The sequence below is a fragment of the Malania oleifera genome, chromosome 3 (genome assembly GCF_029873635.1).
Source record: "Malania oleifera isolate guangnan ecotype guangnan chromosome 3, ASM2987363v1, whole genome shotgun sequence".
NCBI classification, from domain to species: Eukaryota; Viridiplantae; Streptophyta; class Magnoliopsida; order Santalales; family Ximeniaceae; genus Malania; species Malania oleifera.
Window position 1 is genome coordinate 69,958,467 of NC_080419.1, and position 19,561 is coordinate 69,978,027.

The 19,561-nt window shown below is 38.5% G+C and overlaps 1 non-coding gene across 1 annotated transcript; it reads right to left on the reverse strand.

Annotated features, from left to right (window-relative positions):
- Window positions 1–19,162: 19,162 nt before the first annotated feature.
- LOC131152493 (small nucleolar RNA R71) lies at window positions 19,163–19,270 on the reverse strand. Its single transcript, XR_009135992.1, has one exon. It is a non-coding gene; the product is annotated as a small nucleolar RNA R71 (small nucleolar RNA).
- Between the last annotated feature and the right edge of the window lie 291 nt (window positions 19,271–19,561).

Here is a 19,561-nt window from a genome sequence, read left to right on the forward strand (position 1 = left end):
CGTTTTACATCGGATTGACGATTCGAAGCCACCACGACGCTCCTGGCGAAGTTCTCTGTAAGTCTGCTGGAGCTGATCGTTGGTGGAGTTGGTTTGAATTTCGTCCCAATCTCAGGGTAAGGCATTTTATTCTATATTTGTCTTTCCCTCAGTTATAAGAAATACAATACACGAAGAAATACTGATGTTTTGTTCTGGGGGATGTGGTTTTCAGGGTGTTGAGTGGAGAATCCTATGGGAAGAGGGCTAAAGTACAGTAGGGACTTTTCAGAGATAAGGTAAGGGAAATATGTTATGTTAGGAGTTTTAATTATGTTTTCAGAGATTTTGTATGAATATATCTATAAGTTATTATTCGGTTTTACATAATGAGAATTTTGTTAAAGTTGTGTGACATAAGGATATTTATTTATCTGATACAGAATTTATACATGTTTTTCTATAGAAAATCATACTATACTGTATATACATATATAGACAGATGTACACAGATGATTATTCAGATCAGTATTGTCATGACCTGCTCATTTTCCACATATATCTTTTTTTTTTTTTTTATAATAATTACCACACACATCTCATTTCCAAACACTGCAGGTCACAATCCACCTGGACTCGTGGGTACCAGGGATACATCAGAATATACAGCAAAAACCTACGCAGCAGAAAGTATAAAATCATATACATCTCATCATAATGTGCAATACAATATACTAGAGTACTACAACCGCTAACTCTCAGTGTATACAACCCAAAAATAAATCTAGGGACAATTTCCTCAAAATCTAATTGTCCTTACCAAAACTTACCCTTCGCAAAGGGTAGATAAACAACACTAATTCTACGGGGCTTTTCCCGCTCTCCTATCCGGGGCTCCTGAAAAGTTAATGAAATTTAGGGGTGAGACACCTCTCAGTAAGGGAAATAAACTAATACTAGTGTGTGGCAACATGAGTAATTCGTGTTCAACATATATCATATATAACACATTTAGTACTGTTTCATCAAATCTGGGAAAACATATATATATAAATCAACATGGCATAACATACTGCATTTTCATAACATATCTCAACTTATGTCATAATAATAATAATAACATAAAACAATCCTGGTAGGTTAGCTGGTTGTTGTCATGTATTACCCCCACATGACTTGGTTGTGTGGCCCGAAGGCGGAACCTGAAAATGGTTGGTCGACCACTGCCAAGTCTATAGTCTAGTCTATAGGTTCGATGGGTCTACCCAGACTGGTCCGTACACCCGGGGCGATAACAGCACACTCCTCGAACATAACCACATCGACCATCCAATCTCACACCACTCCGTACAGCGGCGTTAACACAGATATCATGATCACGAGGACCATGGACACATAGCAACGGTATCGTGCAAGTGCTAGCCTGAACCAAGCCAACCAGGTTTTGATATCATATACATATACTAAAATCGTGATACATAGATATCTCATATCAATCATTTTCACATCGACCATATCATTTACATATATATATATATATATATATATATATACGTGTACAGTGAAGGTCATCGGCCCGTATGCCGGTATTACACATTTTAACATAGCACAACCCGTACACCGGCAAATCACATAGCACAGCCCGTACACTGGTAAACCACATAGCAAGGCCTGTACGCCGGTAAACCACATAGCACGGCCCGTACGCCGGCAAATCACATAGCACGACTCGTACGCCGGCAAACCACATAGCATAGCCCGTACGCCTGCAAACCACATAGCACGGCCCGTACGCCGGCAAATCACATCCACACACACACACACACACACACATATATATATATATATGAAAACATTTTGGCCCGTACACCGATTTTCCATCATAAAATCCATCTCATCCACATTCCCAGAAAACAGCATTTCACAACATTTTTACTCATGCCACACAGTAGATTTTCCACATATTCAACATACAATCATTTTCATAGTATTTTGCAAATATAAGACATATATATATATATATATATATAATCATATACATTTTTCATAAATCAAATGATAACTATTTATATATAGAACATTTTTGAAAACAATACTAACTTAGTTTATCCCCTTACCTGATTCCTGGAAAGTCCCTAATAAAATTACCCCGCACCCGCAGGGTTCCTAACTCAATACCCTGAAAATGAAATATCTCAGAATTAAAGTTCAGTATTTCGAAGTATACAATATTTTCCTCAACTGTCAAAAATCCAAATATTGGGTAGAAAGTTTTCACCCAAAAGCATTCAAGTTTAACACCTGAGGGGTTCCCTGACCAATACTCCGAAACTAAAAACCCCTAGTATTAAACTTCAGTATTTTCATGCGCACAACATTTCTTATAACTAGTGTAAGACCAAATATGGCTTAAAAAGCCTTACCTCAACTCTGGGATGATTTCCAACTAGCTTTCTCCCACGATTCGCTCTAACAGATTTGGAAAGAACTCCGCTAGGAGCGTCGTGGTGGCTTCGGATCGTCGATTTGACAACTGGTGGGGCCAAAAACGTAGTGAGAAGGGAGAGAGAACCATAGAGAGAGAGAGGTTTCGTAAAAAAAAAATGATATTTCTCCCGGATTTTTCATTCTTATAAAACAGGATTTCGTCGACGAGCCCGACCTTCATTGACGAGTCCTTCACAAATTTCGTCGACGAGACTCTATATTCGTCCACAAAATTCAGGCTGCCTTAGAACCTCTCTCGGTATTTTCTCATCTACGAATACAGGGGATTTGTCGACAAAGCCCTAAAACTCCCCCTTTTTGTTTTTCCCTTCCAAAATGCAATGTCGTCAACGAAGTCTACGGCTTCCTTCTGTTTCTGGTTTCCATTTATTATTTAAATTTCATTTAAAATTCGGGTCGTTACAAGTATATATATACACACACAAATATTTACTCAGATCAGTATGTTATAGTTTTATACATATCAGTATATCACAGATATTTATCCAAAATAGTATATTACAGTTTTACTCAGATCAGTATGATATAGTTTTATACAGATCAGTATATCACAAATATTTATCCAAAATAGTATATTACAGTTTTACTCAAATCAGTATGATATAGTTTTATACAGATCAGTATATCACACATATTTATCCAAAATAGTATATTACAGTTTTACTCAAATCAGTATGATATAGTTTTATACGGATTAGTGTATCACAATTATTTATCCAGAATAGTATATTACAGCTTGATATAGAACAATATATACAATGTTTATATTATGTCATGTTTCCTATTACCATAACAAACAGAGTATACAGACAGAGTATACAGATAGATATACAAAGATAGCATCAAGATGCTACAGATATAGCATACAGAGATTACAGTATTTACAGTACAAAAAGATAGTATTATGGTAATTTTGGAAATATGATGAAAACAGTAAAAGAGTATATATATATATATATAGTATCATATCCCTGAGGAAAGATTATAGAAAGATACAGATAAAGAATACAAAGCATGGTACCGTTGCTAGATACAGATAAAGTGTAACCACATATCTTAGATAGTGTGTGGGTACCGTCGACCGTGCTCAGAGAGTATGCAGCTTCCCAGTTCGCGGGGTGGAGGAGGGCAGTTTGACAAGGTAGCAACTAGTCCCGAGCCTGGGAGTGGATGCAGTTGGCCGGGCTGAGGTAGTGTAGAGTATATTGACTTATCTGGAGGGCCGACCAAATCAAGTTCCGCCTACGGGCTACACAACCCTGTCATGAGGGGTCAAATCATGACACACAGAGTTCTAGGAATAAAGCACAGTTATGTATATGTATACAGTTTTACAATATATGATAAGTATAGTATGATATTAGCAGTATGAAAAGTAGAAAATACAGATGATACAGTTATATTTTAAATTGTGAAAGAAATATATGCTTTACAGATTTACTATTGTATTACAATTCATTTTTTATTTAAACTGTATGAAACTTAGCCGCCACACACTAGTAATAGCATATTTCCACTTATTGAGCGTCGACTCACCCCATGACTTTAACATTTTTCAGATGAGCCAGTTGGGCGAGCAGATTAGGCTCGCGGATAGAGAGTATATTGATTACCCTGGTTTAGAGGGTAAGTTTGTGTAGGGTTTGTATTTTGGGACAAGTATTTTGGAGAGAGATGTATTATATAGTTATGGTTTAGAAATACAGATTTCTGGTATTGTATGATGTGTATGGATGTATGGATTATATTTTCGCTGCATAGGCATGATTTTATATCCAGATTTACCCCGGTGCCTTCCAAGGCTCGAGTTTCATAGCAGGGGGTATCAGAGTAGTTCATATATATATATATATATATATATATATATATATATAATGTAAATTTTGAGGTCGTCACACTAGGTCCCGTGGTTTTTCTTCCTCACACTAGGGAAGTTTTCCACGTAAAAAATTGCTTGTGTTCTTATGGTTTGGTGTGATTGATTATTTTTCTTACTATTTTCAGCACGTATAAAAGTAGATATACACTATATTTGCTTGCATATAGGGAGAAGAATTATTCCGCTGTGGTTGTTTGTTGATATCTCTCCCAATAAAGTGGTATCAGAGCCCGGTTGATAGATTTCCAGGTTGACAATTTGAGTTATGGAAGAAAATACTAGTAGAATGATTAATCTCAATGGTTCAAATGATCACATATGGAAATGAAAAATGGAGGATCTTCTTTATGCGAAAGATTATTACCTACCGGTGTTTAGTGCTGAAAAACTAGAAAAAAAAGTCTGATATGGAATGGACTTTGTTACATCGACAGGTATGTGGGTATATCAAGCAGTGGGTAGATAATGTTTTGAACCATACTAGGATGGGACTCCATTATCTGATCACCTGAATACATTCTAAGGAATTATTAATTAGTTGGCTGGAATGGGTATTAAGTTTGATGATGAGATACAAGAGTTATGGTTGCTTGGTTCATTACCGGACTCGTGGGAGATGCTCAGAACTTCATTGTCTAACTTCGCTCCAGAAGGTGTAATCACAATGGATATGACCAAGAGTTGTTTGCTAAATGAAAAGATGAGAAGAAAAACATAGGGATCCTCTTCACAGTCAGAGATCTTGGTTACAGAAAATAGGGGGAGAAGTAAGAACAGAGGTCAGAAGAACAGAGATAACAACAGAAGCAAGTCCAACAAGTTTGCAAATGTTGAGTGTCATCACTGCAGGGAAAAAAGGACACATCAAGAAATATTGCAGGCAATTGAAAAAAGAAAACAAGAATGAGAAAGGGAAGGGAACGAGGAATGGAGATAACAAAGATGGTGATGATAGAGTTGCAACCACCACTCCTACAGAATTCCTCATTGTTTATGATGATGAGATGATAAATGTTGCATACCATGAGACCAACTGGGTGATTGACAGTGGTGCCTCCATTCATGCTACATCTTGGAAGGATTTCTTTACATCTTATAGATCTAGTGACTTTGGAATAGTAAAGATGAGAAATGATGACTTGGTTAAATTCATTGGAACTGGGGATGTGTATCTGAAGACAAATAATGGCACGAGATTAGTTCTTAGAGATGTGAAGCATATTCCTGACATTTGTTTGAATTTGATTTTTGCAGGTAAACTTGACGACGAAGGGTACTGCAGCACTTTTAGTGATGGCCAGTGGAAGCTCACCAGGGGTGCTATGGTTGTGGCTCGAGGCATGAAGCACTCTGCATTGTACATTCTACAAGCAAAGATCTCCAATGACATAGTTAATGCAATGGAGGATAATGGTACAACAGAGTTATGGCACAAGACATTGTGTAGTGACTCGAAGAATATTGGTATTTAAATAGTTAAGAGGGATAGAAATGGAAAAAGAATAGAAGGAGACGGCAGACTTCGCGTTCGTCGACGACATTGCACTTTGGGGGTAATAACGAAAAATTTTATCTTGGTCCTTTCGACGAATACAGGGGATTCATCGACGAGGATATAGCAGGACCTCATCGACAAGGGCGAGCTTCGTCAACAAGAAAATATCAAGAGGATGTTTGGACGACTCTGAATTTCTTCGACGAAGGGTAGGGCTTGTCGACGAATTGTTTCTTGACCTCGTCGACGAGGTGACATGGCTTGTCAACGAAGGTCGCAGTATAAATAGCCTAAACTTGGTTTATACGCATAATTTTTGGCATAAATCTCTTCTCTCTCTCTCTCTCCTGGACGATTTTTCCTCCCTTTTTCTTCGATTTTGGCCTCGTCAGTCGTCAGATCGATGATCTGAGGCCACCACGATGCTCCTGGCGAAGTTTTTTTCAAGTCTGCTGGGGCGAATCGTCGATGGGATTGAGTTGAATTTCTCCCTAGAATCAGAGTAAGGTCTTTTATACAGTTTTTGGCCTTCTAGAAGTTGTAGGAAATGATGTAGGCCAAGAAATATTAATATTCTGTTCTGAAAAATGTGGTTTTCAGGGTGGGGAATAGGAAGCTCGGCCGGTGTAGGACCAGTATACGATATGGGCTTTTCGACAGTTAGGTATGGGAAACATGCTATGCTAGGAAAACCTAGTAAGATTTCAGTATAAAGTTTATGTTTTTACTAGATTATTATTCAGAGCAGAAATTTATGCAATTTATTATTAATGTTAAAATATTTTAAATTATTGTGTGGCATGAGAGCATGAATATAGTATAGAAACATGTTTTTACAGTATTTTCAGGAATATGTTTTACAAAATATACAGAGAGTGAAATGCGTTTACAGTATCTCTCAGAATACCATGATTTTATAGTTTTACAGTACCATGACATACAGATTTATAGTTTATCTCACAAAAATACAGTTGATATAGTTATAGATTATTATAGCATCATGGTTTATACATTTATTACAAAATCATGGTAAAACAATTAGTTGTATATAGAAACATATTATATAGTATCAGACCCTGATGGGGCAGACAGTAGAGCACGGTACCGTAGCTACAGATATACAGATATTCAGTTCAGAGTGCAACCACTTAACTCAGATAGTAAGTGGTATGAGATCGATCGTGTCTAGTTGTGGACAGGCTCCCTATCAGATATGGGTTGAGGAGGGCCAATCTGAACGAGGAGTAGAGTGGTTTACCCTGGTAGGCTAGCCTGGATAGATCCAGTTTTCAGGCCGCACAACCCTGTCATGAGGGATTAAATCATGACATACAACCATCCAGAGAAATATTCTCAGATATTATAGTATTATTAGACTTTCCGAAATAGTAGTATTATTATGAAAAGTAAATTCATACAGTTTGACATGTTAAATTATGTAGTTAAAGGTTTTATAGTATGTTATGTAGTATCAACATTTTTAGATTTAGTTATTTGTACTACCCTTAACTCAGATTAATTTTTACAGATCCATATCTTAGTAGCCACACACTTGTGATAGCATATTTCGTCTTACTGAACTTTAGCTCATCCCAATGTTGAACTATTTTTTTTTTTCAAGTGAGCCAGTTAGGCGAGCGGAGCAGGCTTGCAGATAGAGGAGCTGTTAATTTGCCCTTTTTGAGGGTAAGTGTTTTTAGGGTACAATTTTGTTAGCCCTGGTATTAGTAAGAGTAGTTCTCGAGAGAATAGTGAAATATGTAATATTTGTGGAATATTTATACACTCTGGTATTGTATATTTTCTGGATTATGTTTATATGGATTCCGCTTCCCACTGTCCAGGTTGTTGGTTTGGTTTAGTTTAGCAGGTATTAGAGCATTATGAATTTTATAGTATGTATAAAAAAAAAAAAAAACCAGTTAAAGACAGGTTGTAACAAATTTGGTATCAGAGGCTAGGTTACTTGGTTCTGTAGACTTTAGAGTATAGCGGAAGCAATACCAGAGTATAAGGAAGAATTTGAGGTTTGTCCTGTAGTCTAGGTACAGGATTTTCTGTAGTGGTTTCTGTGTTTTTCCTAGTATGACGATTTCAGAAAAATCATAATAAACTATCATCGGGTCGTGTGTCTAGGTTGCAAAACTGGATTTTGTACTAAGATTGAGAAAAGTAGTTAATTATAAATATAGGATTTGAGTAGCATGAAATCGATAGGTTCTGTGCAGAAGATAAGGTTCTTAAGTGTGTTTTTGTTTTTCAGGATGGATCCAGGAAGTAGTAGTATGAATGCTGGGAGGGATGGAGCAAGACCTTCCAATATAGGAGGTGCTGATACTGATGCTGTTCTGCACAACGTCACCCAGCAGGTGATGGCTGAGATGGCCAGGAGCTCTGGGGAGCGTGGCTATTCGATTGAGCAGTTTACGCGGATGAAGTCCCTATCCTTTGCTGGAGGAGATGACCCGATTGTAGCTGAGAATTGGGTCCAGGATATTAAAGAGAAGCTGGTTGTGCTTCCATGTACGGAGAAACAGAAGGTGGTATTTGCATCATTTAAACTAACAAGGGAGGCGAAGCATTGGTGGAGATTAGCGTGACTAATAGAGGAGTAGAGGCCAGTTCTAGTGCCGGTGACTTGGGATTGATTCAAGGAGCTATTCTTTGAGTGATTTTTCTTTTGTTGTTCAGAGCGCGAAGGCAATAGAGTTTTTGCATCTGGTACAGGGGCAGATGACCGTATCCCAGTACGCAGCTCGGTTTATCGAGTTGTCATGTTTCACTCCACATCTAGCACCTGATGAAGAGAAAAAGGCTAGGAAGTTTGAAAAGGGGTTAAGGCAAAACTTGTTTGAGCAGGTGATTGGTTTCAGAGCTCAGATATTTACACAGGTTGTAGACAGAGTTACGATCATTGAGAGTGGTATTCAAAGGGATTTAGTAACTCGGAGTCAAAGGAAGAGGCCGTCGCCTCAAGGTTATCAGGCTGGCTCCAGTAGGGGTCCATGGAGAGGAGGTTGTGATAGAGGAGACTAGAGGCCGATAGTAGGACCTCGGAAGTACCAGGGTATGCAAACCTTCCCAGTGTGCCAAACATGTGGGGGACATCATTCGGGGGAGTGCCTGGCAGGGAGAGGTGTATGTTGCTAGTGTGGGAGACCCGGCCATATGACGCGTGCATGCCTGAGGTTGCAGAACCAGGTTCTAGCTCCTAGGCCTTATTGGGGAGGACATCAGGCGCCTCGTGGAGGCCAGTAGAGGAATGTAGCCCCAGTGCAAGTTTATGCACTAACGCCGGGTGATGCTGAGGCTGCTGCGGATGTGGTGACAGGTACATTTACTATTTTATCATATCTAGTCATTGCTCTTTTTGACTCAGGTGCTACTCATTCTTTCATCTCTGCTTCTTATGTTAAATTATCTGAGAGTGAGACTCAGTCATTAGATATAGCGTTGTCAGTAGCTACACCATCAGGATCAATGATCAGATGTTAGAGGGTACTTAGGGGCTATCCGATAGAAGTTCAGGGGAAAGTGTTACCATCTGATCTGATTGTATTTGATATGTGTGGGTTTGATATAATATTGGGTATGGATTGGTTGGCTTCCAATTATGCCAACATTGATTGTCGTCAGAAAAGGATAATTTTCAGACCCCCTGGTACGCAGGAATTTAGATTCATTATTTCATGGGTACGTGCTCCAACGCAGCTGGTGTCAGCCATGCAGGTGAGAAGATTACTCCTGGACGGAGGTCAAGGGTTTATAGCATTTGTGAAAGAAATATCTGAAAATGAATTGAAGATTGACAGCACCCTAGTGGTACAAGAATTTCCAGATGTTTTTCCAGAGGAATTACCTAGGTTGCCTCCTGAACGCGAGGTGGATTTTCCTATAGATTTGTCTCCAGGGACTGCACCGATCTCTAAGGTTCCCTAATGCATGGCTCCAACTAAATTAGGAGAATTAAAAGAGTAGTTGCAAGACTTGCTGAACAAAGAGTTTATACGACCCAGTGTATCGCCATGGGGAGCTCTAGTGTTGTTTGTAAAGAAGAAAGACAGATCTTTGAGAATGTGTATTAATTATAGAGAAATCAACAAAGTTACTATTAAGAATAAATATCCTCTACCATGATTTGTTTAATCAGCTCCAGGGTACACGAGTATATTGCAAGATCGACCTCAGATCTGGGTATCATTAAGTGAGAGTAAAAGCAGAGGACGTCGTGAAGATAGCCTTTAGGACCAGGTATGGGCACTACGAGTTTCTCGTTATGCCTTTTGGTCTGACGAATGCCCCAGCCGTGTTCATGGACTTGATTAATAGATTTTTTCACCAGTATCTAGATCAGTTTGTAGTAGTTTTCATTGATGATATACTGGTGTACTCGAGGAGTTTTGAGGATCATGAGGTGCATTTGAGGCTAGTGCTGTAAACACTCAAGGAGGAGAAGCTTTACGCTAAATTTAGTAAGTGTGAGTTCTAGCTTGAGAAGGTTGCATTTTTAGGTCATGTGATCTCAAGGGACGGTATTTCAATGGATCCCAGCATGATTGATGTGGTGGTGAATTGGGCCAGGCCAAGGAATGTGCAGGAAGTTAGGAGTTTCTTAGGACTGGCAGGTTATTATCATCGTTTTGTTGAGGGGTTTTTAGTTTTATCAGGACCTCTCACGGGCTTAACTAGGAAGAATGCCAGGTTTGTGTGGGATGAAGAATGCGAGCAGAGCTTCCAAGAATTAAAGCAACGGCTTGTCACTGCACCAGTACTGACAATTCCATCGAGAGGTGATGGCCATTTGGGTGGTGGTTGATCGGTTGACGAAGACAGCGCACTTTCTACCCATTAAAGTCAGCTACCCTATAAACAGGTTAGCAGAGATTTATATACAGAAGATTGTTCGACCCCATGAAGTGCCGGTATCCATAGTCTCAGACTGTGACCCTCATTTTACGTCACAATTTTGGAAGAGTCTGCAGGAGGCTTTGGGGACTCAGTTAGCATTCAACACTACTTTCCACCCTTAGACTGATGGTCAGACTGAGAGGACAATCCAGATATTAGAAGATATGCTTCGTGCCTCTGTGCTAGACTTTGGAGGTAGTTGGATTCAATTTTTGCCGCTAGTTGAATTTGCTTATAATAACAGTTATCAGACTAGCATCGACATAGCACCCTATGAGGCATTATATGGTAGGAGATGCCGATCTCCTCTTTTTTGGGATGAAGTAGGTGAAAGGCGAGTTTTGGGTCCAAATATAATTTAGCAAGCATGTGATAAAGTCTGACTTATTCGAGACAGGATCAATGCAGCGCGGAGTTGGCAGAAAAGCTACTCAGATACTCGCCACCGAAAATTGGAATTTGAAGTGGGTGATCATATATTTTTTAGAATAACTCCACTCAAGGGGATCTTGAGATTTGTGAAGAAGGATAAGTTAAACCCTAGGTTTATTGGCCCATTTGAGATACTTGAAAAGATTGGGTCAGTAGCCTATCGGCTAGCTTTACCGTCATCTCTATTTCAAGTTCATGACGTATTTCATGTTTCTATGCTAAGGAAATACGTCCTAGATCCTTCCCATAACATCATTTATGTAGAACTGGAAGTCAGTGAGGCTTTAGCATATGAAGAAGCTCCAGTACAGATTTTAGATAGAAAAGAACAAGAATTGCGCAGTAAGCAGATACCACTAGTAAAAGTTCTATGGAGAAACCAAGCAATTGAGGAAGCCTCGTGGGAGCTTGAAGATGAAATTAGATGGAAATATCCCCACTTGTTTGATGAATTCTAGTATTGGTGAATATGCTAGGATGGTAATTTTATTTTGTTGAGTCCAGTGTAATTGTAATGTAGAGTATAGGTTAGGTAGTATTTTTGGTTTTGGGGGAAATTTTCTTTTATGGTTGTAATCTCCCAGGACTACCCATGTAACCATGGTATTCCTCTACCAAAAGGGATGACAAGTAATAAAATAAGTAGACCATTTACCTTTGAGAAGGAAGGATCACATGAATAAGTGAATTTCGAGGACGAAATTTTATAAGGGGGGAGAATGTAGTGACCTAAAGAATAGTGGTATTTAAATAATTAAGAGGGATAGAAATGGAAAAAGAACAGAAGGAGACGGCAGACTTCACATTCATTGATGACATTGCTCTTTGGGGGTAATAACTGAAAATTTTTCCTTGGTCCTCGTCGACGAGTACAAGGGATTTGTCGATGAGGGTATAGCAGGACCTCGTCGACGAGGGCGATCTTCGTCGACAAGAAAATTCCGAGAGGATGTTTGGGCGACTCTGAATTTCATCGAAGAAGGGCAGGGCTCGTCGACGAATTGTCTCTTGACCTCGTCGACGAGGTGATGTGGCTCGTCGTTGAAGGCCACAGTATAAATAGCGTAAACTTGGTTTATACGCATAATTTTTGGCATAAATCTATTCTCTCTCTCTCTCTCTCTCTCTTGGACAGTCCTTCCTCCCTTTTTCTTCTATTTTGGCCCCGTCAGTCACCGAATCGACAATCTGAGGCCACCATGACGCTCCTAGCGGAGTTCTCTTCAAGTCTGCTGGGGCGGATCGTCAGTGGGATTGAGTCGAATTTCTCCCTAGAATCAGGGTAAGGTCTTTTATATAGTTTTTGGCCTTTTGGCAGTTGTAGGAAATGATGTAGGCTAAGAAATATTGATATTATGTTCTAATAAATGTGGTTTTCAGGGTGGGGAATAGGAAGTCTTACGGGTGTAGGACCAGTATACGATAGTGGCTTTTCGACAGTTAGGTAAGGGAAACATACTATACAAGGAAAACCTAGTATGATTTCATTATGAAGTTTATGTTTTTACCAGATTATTATTCAGAGCAGAAGTTTATGCAATTTATTAATAATGTTAAAATATTTTAAATTATTGTGTGGCATGAGAGCAAGAATACAGTATAGAAACATGTTTTTTCAGTATTTTCAGGAATATGTTTTACATAATATATAAACAGTGATATGCCTTTACAGTATCTTTCAGAATACCATGATTTTATAGTTTTACAGTACCACGACATACAGATTTACAGTTTATCTTAGAAAAATATAGTTTATATAGTTACAGATTATTACAGTGTCATGGTTTATACAGTTATTACAGAATCATGGTAAAACAATTGGTTGTATATAGAAACGTATTATATAGTATCAGACCCTGATGGAGCAGATAGCAGAGCATGGTATCGTAGCTACAGATATACAGATACTTAGTTCATAGTGCAACCACTTAACTCAGATAGTAAGTGGTATGAGGTCAATCATGCCTAGTTGTGGACAGGCTCCCCATCAGATATGGGTTGAGGAGGGCTGATCTGACCGAGGAGTAGAGTAGTTTACCCTGATAGGCTAGCCAGGATAGATCCAGCCTTCGGGCCACACAACCCTGTCATGAGGGGTTAAATCATGACATACAACCATACATGGAAATATTCTCAGATATTATAGTATTATCAAACTTTCCGAAATAGTAGTATTATTATGAAAAGTAACTTCATACAATTTGACATGTTAAATTATGTAGTTAAAGGTTTTATAATATGTTATGTAGTATCAGCATTTTTAGATTTAGTTATTTGTACTACTCTCAACTCAAATTAATTTTTACAGATCCATATCTCAGTAGCCAAACACTAGTGATAGCATGTTTCGTCTTACTGAGCTTTGGCTTATCCCAGTGTTGAACTATGCTTTTTTTCAGGTGAGCCAGTTAGGCAAGTGGAGCAGGCTCGCAGATAGAGGAGCTGTTAATTTTCCTTTTTTAAGGGTGATTGTTTTTAGGGTACAATTTTGTTAGCCCTGGTATTGGTAAGAGTAGTTCTCAAGAGAACAGTGAAATATGTAATATTTGTGGAATATTTAGACACTCTGGTATTGTACATTTTTTGGATTGTGTTTATATGGATTTCGCTTCCGGCTGTCTAGCTTGATGGTTTGGTTTAGTTTAGTAGGTATCAGAGCATTATGAATTTTATAGTATGTATATAAAAAAAAAAAAAAACCAATTAAAGACAGGTCGTTACAGATTGGCCCACATGAGTGAGAAAGGATTAGCTCTACTAGGAAGGAAAAGTCTACTATGTGGACTAAAAAGTACACTTCTGAAAAGGTGTACTCATTGTTTGTTAGGGAAGCAGAGTAGAGTTTCCTTCAAGAATTCCCCTCATTCGAGAAAGTCAGAGATACTGGATTTGGTACATTTGGATGTGTGTGGCCCTATAAAGAGGAGAACACTTGGTGGCTCTAGATACTTTGTGACCTTCATAGATGATCATTCAAGGAAGTTGTGGGTATATACCTTGAAGTCAAAAGACCAAGTGTTGGCTGAGTTCAAGCAATTTCAAGCCCTAGTTGAGAGACAGACTGGGAAGAAACTAAGGTGCATCCAGACTGATAATGGTGGAGAGTATTCTAGTCCATTTGATGATTATTGCAAACAACAGGGTATTGGACATCAAAAGACTCCTCCGAAAACTCCTCAATTGAATGGCATAGCAGAAAGGACGAACAAAACACTTGTTGAGAGAGTGAGATGTTTACTTTCACAAGCCCGGTCGCAAAAATCCTTTTAGGGGGAGGCTTTGAGCACTGTTATTCATGTGATAAATGTTACACCCTGTGTTCCTCTATAGTTTGATGTGCCAGATCGAGTTTGGACAGGTAAGGATGTTTCTTATAATCACCTGCGTGTTTTTGGGTGTAAAGCATTTGTATATATTCCAAAAGATGAAAGGTCCAAACTTGATGAGAAAACATGATAGTGTATATTCCTTGGCTACGGTCAAGATGAGTTTGGATACAAGCTTTATGATCCAGTTGAGAAGAAAATTGTGAGAAGCAGATATGTCATATTTTTAGAAGATTAAATGATTCAGGATATTGAGAAGGTAAAGAAATCTAAGTCTTAGCAGGGTGACAGTTTGACTGATGTGGATCGAGTTCCTTTGAAGAATTTTCCATCTCAAGTTAAGAATGATGTTCAGGATGACCACCAGGGTAGAGGTGATGTGGACGTTCCCTTATAGGCTCTAGGAGATGTTGAGACTAATGAGCAGTTGACAATGCCAAAGATTCCACCAGAGATTCCATCTAGGAGGTCATCCAGAGACCGACATCTTTTCACTCAGTATTTAGCAGAATAGTATGTGTTATTGACTGATGAGGGAGAGCCCAAAGTTTTTCAGAAGCTATAGAAGATGAACACAAGACAGAGTGGGTTGAGGCTATGCAAGATGAGATGCATTCATTGCATGATAACCACAACTTTGAGTTAGTGAAGCTACCTAAAGGAAAAAAAAAAAGCTTTGGATAACAAGTGGATTTACAAGAAGAAGCCAAATGAGTTCTCTTCATTGCCATGGTACAAAGCTAGATTGGTTGTAAAAAGGTTCAGTCAAAGAAAAGGTATTGACTTTGATGAGATCTTCTCTCCAATTGTAAAGATGTCATCGATTCGTACAGTACTCAGCTTAGCAGCTAGTCTTGACTTGGAAGTTGAGCAGATGGATGTGAAAACTGCCTTCCTTAATGGTGATTTGGAGGAAGAGATTTATATGAAGTAGCCAGAGGGTTTCAGAGTGAAAGGGAAAGAGGATTATGTGTGTAAGCTGAAGAAAAACCTATATGGTTTGAAACAAGCACTGAGACAGTGGTATAAGAAGTTGAGTCTGTTATAGGGAAGTAAGGCTACAAGAAGACAACTTCTGATCACTGTGTATTTGTTCAAAAATTCTCTGATGATGATTCTATTTTCTTACTGCTTTATGTGGATAACATGCTGATTGTTGGCAGGAATTCTTCAAGGATTGACCAATTGAAAAAGCAATTGAGTAAGTCATTCGCTATGAAGGATTTAGGGCCAGTAAAGAAAATTCTTAGCATAAGAATCAATCGTGACAGGAGTGCCAAGAAGTTATATTTGTCACAGAAGGAGTACATTGAGAAAGTGCTTTAGAGGTTCAATATGGACAAAACTAAAGTGGTTAGCTCTCCTCTTCCTACCCACTTCAGACTAAGTACAAAGAAATTTCCTTCTACAAATAAAGAAAAGGAAGACATGGAAAGAGTTCCTTACGCCTCAGCAGTAGGAAGTTTGATGTATACAATGTTTGCATAAGACCAGATATAGCCTATACAGTTGGTGTAATTAGTCGATTCTTATCAAATCCGGGAAGAGAGCACTGGAATGCAATGAAGTGGATCATGAGGTATCTTTGAGGCACTTCCAGTTTGATACTTGGTTTGGGAAATGGACAACCATTGTTAGTTGGCTACACAAATGCAGATATGACTGGGGATGTGGATACTCGTAAGTCTACTTCGGGCTATTTGATAACTTTTGCAGGTGGGGCTATAGCTTGGCAATCGAGACTTCAAAAGTGTATTGCTCTTTCTACGGAAGAGGCAAAGTTCATTGCAGAAATGGAAGAGACTAAAGAGTTGCTATGGGCAAAGAAGTTCTTGAGAGAACTCAGTTTCAAGTAGCAGAGGTATGTGCTGTTTTGTGATAGTCAGTGATATTCATCTTGCTAAGAATTTCAGTTTCCATGTAAGATCAAAGCACATTGATGTATGATACCATTGGATCAGAGATGTGTTGAACGATAAGCTAATAGAACTTGAGAAGGTTCACACTGATTGATTACGCGTGCAAATTGCGTAATTGGGCACTTTAACTCGGTCTTTACGGCGTATATTTTTAATTAAATGTCCAAAATTTTCCAATATTTTAATAAAGTGCCAAAATTATCATTCTTGAGTTTTATTGTGCAATTTACAAGTTTTTAATAATTTTTTATTGCTGGAAAAGTCCTGAGAACCAAAACTGACACATGTTCGTATTTCATACATAACTTTTTTTTCTGAACTCCAATCGAGGGGATTCAAATTTTTGGAGAAAGAGAAAAGGATTATTTACAACTTTCATGTTTTGAGTCTTGTGAGACACTAGCTTCAAAAGGGTCAAATATTGCGGTGAACAGAGAGCAAAAATGTGACCCGGCCATGCAAGCCGGGTTGGGTCAAGTTGTCGGGTCTGGTTGGCTAAACCGGGTCTAGGGCTTCCCCCAATCTCTTTTAAATTCTTCTTCTTCTCTCCCTTCTTTCCTAGACAGCCCTATGGGCTGCTCTCCATCTTCCTCTCCTTCTGCCTCTTCTTCTTCTTCTTCTTCTTCATTCTCTTCTTCTTCTCCTACTTCAATTTTCTTTTATTCTTGCCTCTCTTCTCTACCCTCTATTCTATTCTATCTTTCCCCTTGGGTCTCTGTTCAAACTACCAGCCCCCTTCTCTGCCAACAGGTTCTCCAGCCGGCAGCAGATCCTCTCGGCCACTCTTCCAGTCTCTCTGCAACTTAGCACAGCTCCGGCCACACCAGCTCCAGTCGAAGACCCAACACAGTAGCTCTCCACCCTCTGTCCTCTCTCCAGCGAGCAGCCTCCTCAGTTGGAATCAGCAGGCTGCAACCAAGTCCGGCAGCCCAACCAGACCACAGACCAGCCAATGATTTAGAACAGAGCATCTCCAGCTCCGGCCATTCTCCAGCAGCCAAGCTCCGGGGACTCTCTCTCTCTATCTCTCTCTCCTTTTTTTTTTCTATCTCTTTCTTTTATTTATTTATTTATTTACTTTTTTGTATTGAAAGGTTGGACATGGTTAAATTAGTATTAAGGTTTATTTTAGATTTTAAATAATTGTTAAGTTGTTTTTGCCTTTGGAAAATTAAATTAGTTGTGTTTTTTTGTTCAAGATTATTTTTTTATTTTTTTGTTGAAACTCAATTTAGATTAGGTTCGGTTTTATCAAAGTTTGTATTTTTCTTATGGTTTTTTGTTTTATTGATGCAGTGAGCCACCATGGAATTAATTTAACCTGGAAATTGTGTATTGTGAGCATGAGTGGCTAAGTTTGGTAGCTCAGGTTGTGGGTCAATGTCGTTTGTTTTCCATGGTTTATTAGTTGTCCTAAGAAATTATTGTTAAACTTTTATTTGGTTAAAACCGAATAGTGAAGGCATCGTTGATAAATTGCTGGCTCTTATTTCTTGTTTTGTTGTTGACGATAGGCGCATCAAAACCTTGATTTAATCTAGGATTTTAATCAACTAATTTTTACATAAAATTTGGTTGATGCTTAATGAGAGTTTTTATTTTCTTCCATTTGGATGTGGCCAATTTACTCGATCTTTAGTGAAAAAATTTCATCTTATTAATGCCTTGATTGGATTAACAAGAAAAGGAGTAAGACCTAGGAAATTAGTAAACGGTGGAAGCAAACAGATGTTGAACCCGTAACCCAAGTGTTTGGTAAAATTGTTTCAGTTAATCTGTTTAGTTTTGGTTGCGTTATTAGATTTGCATTTTTGGGGAATTGATAAAATTTCAGTTTCATTTTGATAGTTTACTCAAGCTTCTCTCACTTTGTTTACTATTTTCAAAATCGTAAAAGATCAAAAAAAATTTCAAACCCTATTTTTCAGCAACAGGATTTCACTAAACTTGCATAAATACTTTGATACTCAGTGGTCCCTGTGGAATACGATCCTGGACTCATCCTTGATACAACTTGACACTTCTGCACTTGGAAGCACAACTCAGAACGAGTCAAGTTTTTTGCGCCGTTGACGGGGATCAATTGGTGTCATCGAAGTGTTTCTCAGATTTCAGAGAGGTGTTATAGAGCTGTGAACGTCTTCACAGCCTGGGTGATATCTACTTCCTCTCCTTTGACCTATTTGCTTTTATTGCATTTATACTAAGTTTGTATGACTAGTTGGGCTAGAGATAACACATTTAGACTAGTCAGGACAGACTCATCCATCTCATCATCGAGTGAACCTATTTCACTTGAATCACCATCTGACATGCGTAGCATCATGGCTGAAAATGAACCTCATGATATGGAGAACCCCAATAGGACACTCAGAGAATATTTGCAACCTGTTAGGACTAGTGCCCCATCCTGCATTATTCTACCTTTGAATGCAAATGCTTTTAATTTTAAACCTGGGATGATTCCATTATTACCTCATTTTCATGGCATTGAATCTGAAAACCCATATTTGCATATTAAAGAGTTTGAAGAAGTTTGTGCCACATTCATGGATAGAACATGCACTAAGGAAGTAATAAGACTGAAATTGTTTCCCTTTTCTTTAAAAGACAAGGCAAAAACTTGGTTTTATTCCTTAAGGCCAAGATCCATTGGGACTTGGCAAGAAATGCAAGCTGTGTTTTTAAAGAAATTTTTTCCTATACAAAGAACTAATGCTTTGAAAAGACAAATCATGAATTTTTTCCAAAATGATGTGGAAACATTTTATCAGTATTGGGAACGTTTCAAAGACCTCTTAAATGCATGTCCTCACCATGGGTATGAGAATTAGAGGGTCATCAGTTTTTTCTATGAGGGGTTGAAACCAAAGATGAGGCAATTTGTCGAAATAATGTGTAATGGTGAGTTTTTCAATAAAGAGCCTGAAGAAGCTTTTGACTATTTTGATTATTTGGCTAAAAACGCCCAATCTTGGGTTGTCTCTGATGTGTATGATAGATCTTAAAAGCAAAAATGTATTAATGGGGGTGGTAAGTATTAATTGGAAGAAGTTGATGATTTGAATGCTAGACTTGCATTGATGTCCCAAAGGTTAGATTCCATTGAGCTTAA